This window comes from Marmota marmota, unplaced genomic scaffold (assembly GCF_001458135.2).
Source record: "Marmota marmota marmota unplaced genomic scaffold, marMar, whole genome shotgun sequence".
NCBI classification, from domain to species: Eukaryota; Metazoa; Chordata; class Mammalia; order Rodentia; family Sciuridae; genus Marmota; species Marmota marmota.
Genome location: NW_026000145.1, coordinates 195,219 through 201,364, shown reverse-complemented (window position 1 = coordinate 201,364; position 6,146 = coordinate 195,219). Strand labels below are relative to the sequence as shown.

At 35.4% G+C, this 6,146-nt stretch overlaps 1 long non-coding RNA gene across 1 annotated transcript in view; it reads right to left on the bottom strand.

Moving 5' to 3' along the window:
• LOC125611454 overlaps positions 1-5,768 on the bottom strand; it is a 9,964-nt gene extending 4,196 nt beyond the window's left edge. Inside the window, exon 1 of the long non-coding RNA XR_007341635.1 lies at positions 5,715-5,768. This is a non-coding gene — a long non-coding RNA (uncharacterized LOC125611454). The remainder of the gene's footprint in view (positions 1-5,714) is intronic.
• Positions 5,769-6,146: the final 378 nt, after the last annotated feature.

Sequence of the window (6,146 nt, the reverse complement as noted above, 5' to 3'; positions counted from 1 at the left end):
ATTTTTTTTTTTTTTTTTTTTGTAGACTGGCTCAAAAATAACAATTTAACTTTACTAGTTTATATAGTTTTCAGGGAGAAATCAAAGACATGTAGCCTGTTTTTCATAAATCCCTTATCTTCAAAATGCCAGGTTGTCTTTTGTTATCATCATTGCTGTAACGGGCTAAGAAAAAGTATTTTCATTTATTTACAGTTTTTATCATTTTTTAAGTTTTGCGTGTATGTGCAATTTTTTTTTGAAATCCTCTACACCTACAGAATTAACTCAGAAACTGACTACTATTTTTATATATATATTTTCCTTCACTATACTTTGGAAGTGATTTTAGGACCTCATTTGTGCCTTTCTCCCTAAACTAGTTCCTATTAAGTATTTTCCATGTTTGTATTCTATTTTCTCTCCATTTTTGAAGCGTGATTTGTTTCTTTGTTAATATAATTTACTACATCTCACATGAACCCAGATTTACCCTTTAAATTTATTTCACTAATTAAAAAAAATAGTTACTTACTCAGGACCCCTGCTTTTAGAGAGCTTTGAATCACTGTGACCAAAAAACAACAACTTAGAGGGAGGAAAAATTTATTTTGGCTCATCATGGGTTTAGAGGTTCATTACAGTCACTAACACCATAGCTTTGGGTCAAAGCTGAGGCAGAGCATCAGGATGGAAGGGTGTGTCAAAGGAAATCAGTGCAGAACATGACTGCTATGAAGCTGAGAGAGGATGCCATTCAACAGGGACATTATATAAACCCCAAAGGCAGACCCCAGGAAACTACTTCCTCCAGACACAACCCATCTTCTTAATTATAACACCCAGTTGATGCATATCAGTGGATTTGTTTGTTGGGCTCATAATCTAACCATTTAACCTCTGAGCAGTCTTTCACAATTTCATACATGAACTTTTGGGGAAAACCTCATACCTTATCCATAATACCATCTCATTTTAACTGCACTTTATGGAACTGGACAGGAAGAGTAAATAAAAATGATATTTTGTGGCATCAGGAAAGTCCAGTACCTTGGTTCTTTAATCCATCTATCAAGTTTTTGTGCCTTTCAATTTTGCATTGCCACCTGGAAATATAAATCACAATTGAGGCAAAAGCAACAGGAGTCAGTGGAATTCAAACATTGTTCCATTGCCTGTTAATTATGCAGAGTGGCTGTTTACATTGCAGCATATTCTTAGAAGCACATTACATTGAGATCAATTTCATTCCTCAGTATCTCTTGACCCTCCCTGATTCCCTTCCTTTATCTAAATATTTATCTTCTATTTTCAAAAGATACATTTTTTTTCATTTTTTCTATTTATTCCACATATGAGATTAAATGTACAACACAGTTTTCTGTGTCTGGCTTATTGGACTTAACATACTGCTCCCAAATTGCATCCATTTTTTTTGCAAACAGTTGACTTTGTTCTTTGTGATTGAATACATCTCCATTGTATATGTATACCACATTTTCTTTTTCCGTTCATCAGTTAATGCACACCTGGCTAGATCTAATAACTTAGCCATTGTAAATCGTGTGGTTGTAAACATTGGAATGGTTAGTGTGTTGTGTCTTTAATTCTTTTAAATGTATACTGAGGAGTGATCACATAGATTAGCTGTATCATATAATTCTAGTTTTCTAAGAAAATCACATAATGATTTCCATTCTGGATGTACCATTTCACTCCCACCCACATTATATAAGGGTTTCCTTTTCCCCACATTCTTGCCAGCACTGGTGGTTGTTTTTATTCTAGATGATGGCTATTCTGACTACAATGGCTTGAAATCTCAGGAGAGAGTTCATTTGCATTTCCGAGATGGCTAAACATGTTGAAATGTTTTCACAAAACTGTTGGCCACTTGAACTTCTTTCAGAAGCTTCTGTTAGTTTTTTTTTTTTGTTGTTGTTGTTGTTTGTTTGTTTGTTTGTTTTTGGTCCAATTGTTGAATGGGTTAATTTGTATTTTATTTTCATGTTGATTTCTTAATAAAATATATTCAAATATAATCATTTGTTAGAGTAGCAAATGGCAAAAATTTCTCTTTCAGTATGTTGTCTCTTTATGCTCTTATCCCATTTGCTGTGCATAGCCATAACCAGTGTTGGTCCTTGATATTATTTGCTGTGCTATGAGTATTTTTTAGAGAGTCACTGCCTCTCACCATGGCCCTCACAGGCAATGGCAGCTGGGTTCCCCTGCTTGAAGTGAGCTGGCTGTAAAATAAAGCTAAGCAAAGGAAGGCATCAAAGCCACATGACACAGGAAGTAATTGTAGAAAGTGGAGATGGGATGGATCTTAGGAGTTAAGCTTCCACACTGGAAGGAGAGCATTAGAGCCCAGGTTTGGTTTATTTACATGGGGGAACAGCAAAGGTTTTGCCATAGAATGTTCTTTGGCCACTTAAGGTAGAAGGTGGGCTGTCCAGGCCCAATGGGTAATGCTCAACTCCAGGGCCACCAGAGCAGCCTCCATGGCCCAGCAACGATGGAGGTCCCTGCTCTGCATAATGCATTAAGTGGGAGGAGCCACCAAATCGCTTGCAAAGCCAAACCAGAATCCCCTGGGCTCAGAGCCAAGTGAAGAGGCTACAGAAACTCAGGGTGGCTCCCCACACTTGCCTACTCCAGTGCTTCCCTTAGGTTTTATTTTAGCAATTTCAAAGTTCTGGGTTGTATTCTCTGGTCTTCAGTCCAGTTGACATTGACCTGTGAATATTCCATTTTCCCAGCATAATTTTTAAAGAGAATTTCTTCACTCCAGTGCAAACTTTAGAACCTTTGTCAATAATCAACTGAAGGAAATTCTGTAGGTCTTTCTGTAGCTTGTATCATCACACTGGTCTCTGTGTCTCTTCACAGAACGACTCTGTTTCTCTCCCTGTGGTGCAGTCATGTAATTTGAAGTCAGGAATAGTGAGGTCTCTGGGTTGAATTTACAGGGTTACAGAATTGCTTCCTTTTCTGAGGTCTTATTATTCTATATGATTTTTAGGATTTTCTAGTTCTGAGAATAATATCATGGGTCATTTGAAGGAGATTGTATGGAATCTGTAGGCAGGTTCAGTTAATCTGATGGCATTAATTAATCTGTCTATGATGTTTATTTTCTTAGCATTTAGTAAATTTACTTGTAGTGGTATTTCAGTTCTTTGCTTAGACTGGTAACGAAGCATTTTACGTTATTTGGAATAGAATGAATTTCCTGATTTATTTCTCAACAGAGTTATTATTTTGGCTAAGGGTATTGATTTGTGGACCTTGATTTATTTATTCTGCAACTTTGCTAGACTTGTTTATCAGCTCTAAAAGTCTTCTGGTGAAAACTATACAATTTTCTAAAGTTTAGATCATATAATTTGCAAACAGAGATAATTTGTCTTTTTAAAATAATTAGTTGTAGATGAAAACACAGTAGCTTTATTTTTATGTGGTGCTGAGGCTTGAACCCAGTGCCTCACTCATGTGAGGCAAGCCCTTTGCCACTGAGCTACAGCTCCAACCCCTTTCTTTCCTATTTGGCAAGAGGAAGATATAAAATGTTACAAACACTACAACTAACATTTAAGTACTTTAGTGTACAGGAGTGGTGATGGTGCACATTCTTTGATTGCCCATTATTTTTAGAAGAAATGCACACAGCTCTTTCCTATTCAGTAGGATGTTGGGTTAAGTTTGTTATATATAGCGTTTATGATGTGGAGGTAAGTTCCTTCTAAGTTTCTTTAGAATTTTTATCAAGAAGTGATGCTGAATTTTGACAAAAGCTTTTTACAGCACCTATTAAAATGATCACATGGGTTTTATATTTTGTTCTATTTGTATGTGTATTATAATTATTGACTTGTGTTTGTTGCATTCCTGAAAAGTAAACAACTTGATCATGTTGAATGATTTCTTAAGGTGCTGTTGAATTTGATTTGATTTGCTATTTTATTGAGCAGGCTTTCATCTAAGTCCATTAATTATATTTGTAGTTTTCTTTCCTTTTTTATTACCTTTTTTTAATAACTTTTTATTTTATTTTTTTTTAATTTTTATTGTTGGTTGTTCAAAACATTACATAGTTCTTGACATATCATATTTCACACTTTGATTCAAGTGGGTTATGAACTCCAATTTTTCCCCTGTATACATATTGCAGAATCACATTGGTTACACATCCACTGATTTACATATTGCCATACTAGTGTCTGTTGTATTCTGCTGCCTTTCCTATCCTCTACTATCCCCCCTTCCCTCCCCCCCTCCCCTCTTCTCTTTCTACCCCTGTTATGTGGTTTTGATCTTGGAATTTTTTTTTATGGAACTATGGATTGAACCCAGAAACATTATAACTCTGAACTACAATTCCAGTTTAATTTTATTTTGAGACAAGGTCTTGCTAAGTTACTGAGGCTGGACTTAAGCTTGTGATTGTCTTGCCTTGGCCTCCCAAATTGTTGTGATTAGAGGTGTACAAAAGAGCTGGGCTCTTGTCTAGTTTTGATAACATGGTGATGTGGGCTTCATAGAATAAATTTGAAAGAGTTCCTTGCTTCTCTATATTATGGAATAATTTGAGAAGCATTATGTTAATTCTTTCTTAATGATCTGGTATTTAGTATGAAATTCCTGTTGTATAGAACTTTTTTTGAAGGTTTGGTATTACTGCTGCAATCTCATTCTTTTTTTAAAATAATTTTTAAGATCTTTATTATTTCTTTTCTACATGACTATAGTGGAATGCATTGCATTCAAAATTATCCATTCACAGCACAATTTTTCATAACTGTATATAAGGTATGTTAATGGCAAATTATGCCATTATTACATGAGCTTTTATTGATTTTTTTGCATTATAATTCTTAATACACTTATAACACAATTTATCTTATCTCTGTTTGCATGTAAGGTATGCTGACACCAAATTCAAATCTTCATACATGTATTTTGTATAATAATGACCATCTCCTTCCATCATCCTTGCTATTCCCCTTCTCTCTCCCTATCCCTCCCACCCCTATTCCGTACCTAGAGGTAATCTTCCTCCCCACCAATCTTTGAATCACCCCCCTTATATCAGAGAAAACATTTGACATTTGTTTTTCTGGGATTGGCTAACTTCACTTACTATTATCTTCTCCAAAGGCATCCATTTACTTGCAAATTTCATGATTTTATTTTGTAGTGCTGAGTAAAATTCCATTGTGTATAAATGCCACATTTTTGAAATCCATTCATCCACTGAAGGATACCTAGGTTAGCTCCACAGTTTAGCTGTTGTGAAATGTGCTGCTATAAACATTGATGTGGCTGTGTCCCTGTAGTATGCTGTTTTTAGGTCCTTTAGGTATAGTCCAAGAAGAGAGATAGCTGGGTCAAATGGTGGTCCCGTTTCCAGCTTTCCAAGGACAATACTTTCTGCTATCCAAATTGGCTGAACTCATTTGCAGTCCCACCAGCAGTGTATGAGTGTAACTTTTTCCCTGCATCCTTGCCAGCACTTGTTGTTTGTCTTCATAATAGCTACCATTCTGACTGGAGTGAGTAGATATCTTAGAGTGCTATTTATTTGCATTTCTGATTGCTAGAGATGATGAAATTTTTTTTCATATATTTGTTGATTGATTGTATATCCTCTTCTGAGGATTAGAGATTAGAGCTCAATCTGTTGTGTGAGGGGTAAAAAATTGTTCTCAGGCTGTAGGCTCACTATTCACCTCACAGATTATTTCTTTTGCTCAGGGAAAAAACAAACTTTAGTTTGAATCCATCCCATTTGTTGATTTTTGGTTTTAATTCTTGTGCTATAGGTGAAAGACCTTTATTATTTTTTAAATTAATTTTTTTATGTAGTGCTGAGGATTGAACCCAAGGCCTCACATATTCTAGGCAAGCACTCTACCACTGAGCCATAACCCCAGCCCTTCTTTTTTTTTTGGATATGTCAATCTACCTGCTTCAACTTTGGTAAATTATATACACCTATTCCTTTAATTGTTTCTTCTAGATTTTCCAATGTAATTCAATATTCCAGTAGTCCCTGATAATCCTCTGAATTGCATTGGTTTTTGGTAACAGCTCCTCTTTCCCTTCTGATTTTAAGAATTCAATCTTTTTGATTTGCTTGTCTAAGTTTTTTTTTTTTCATT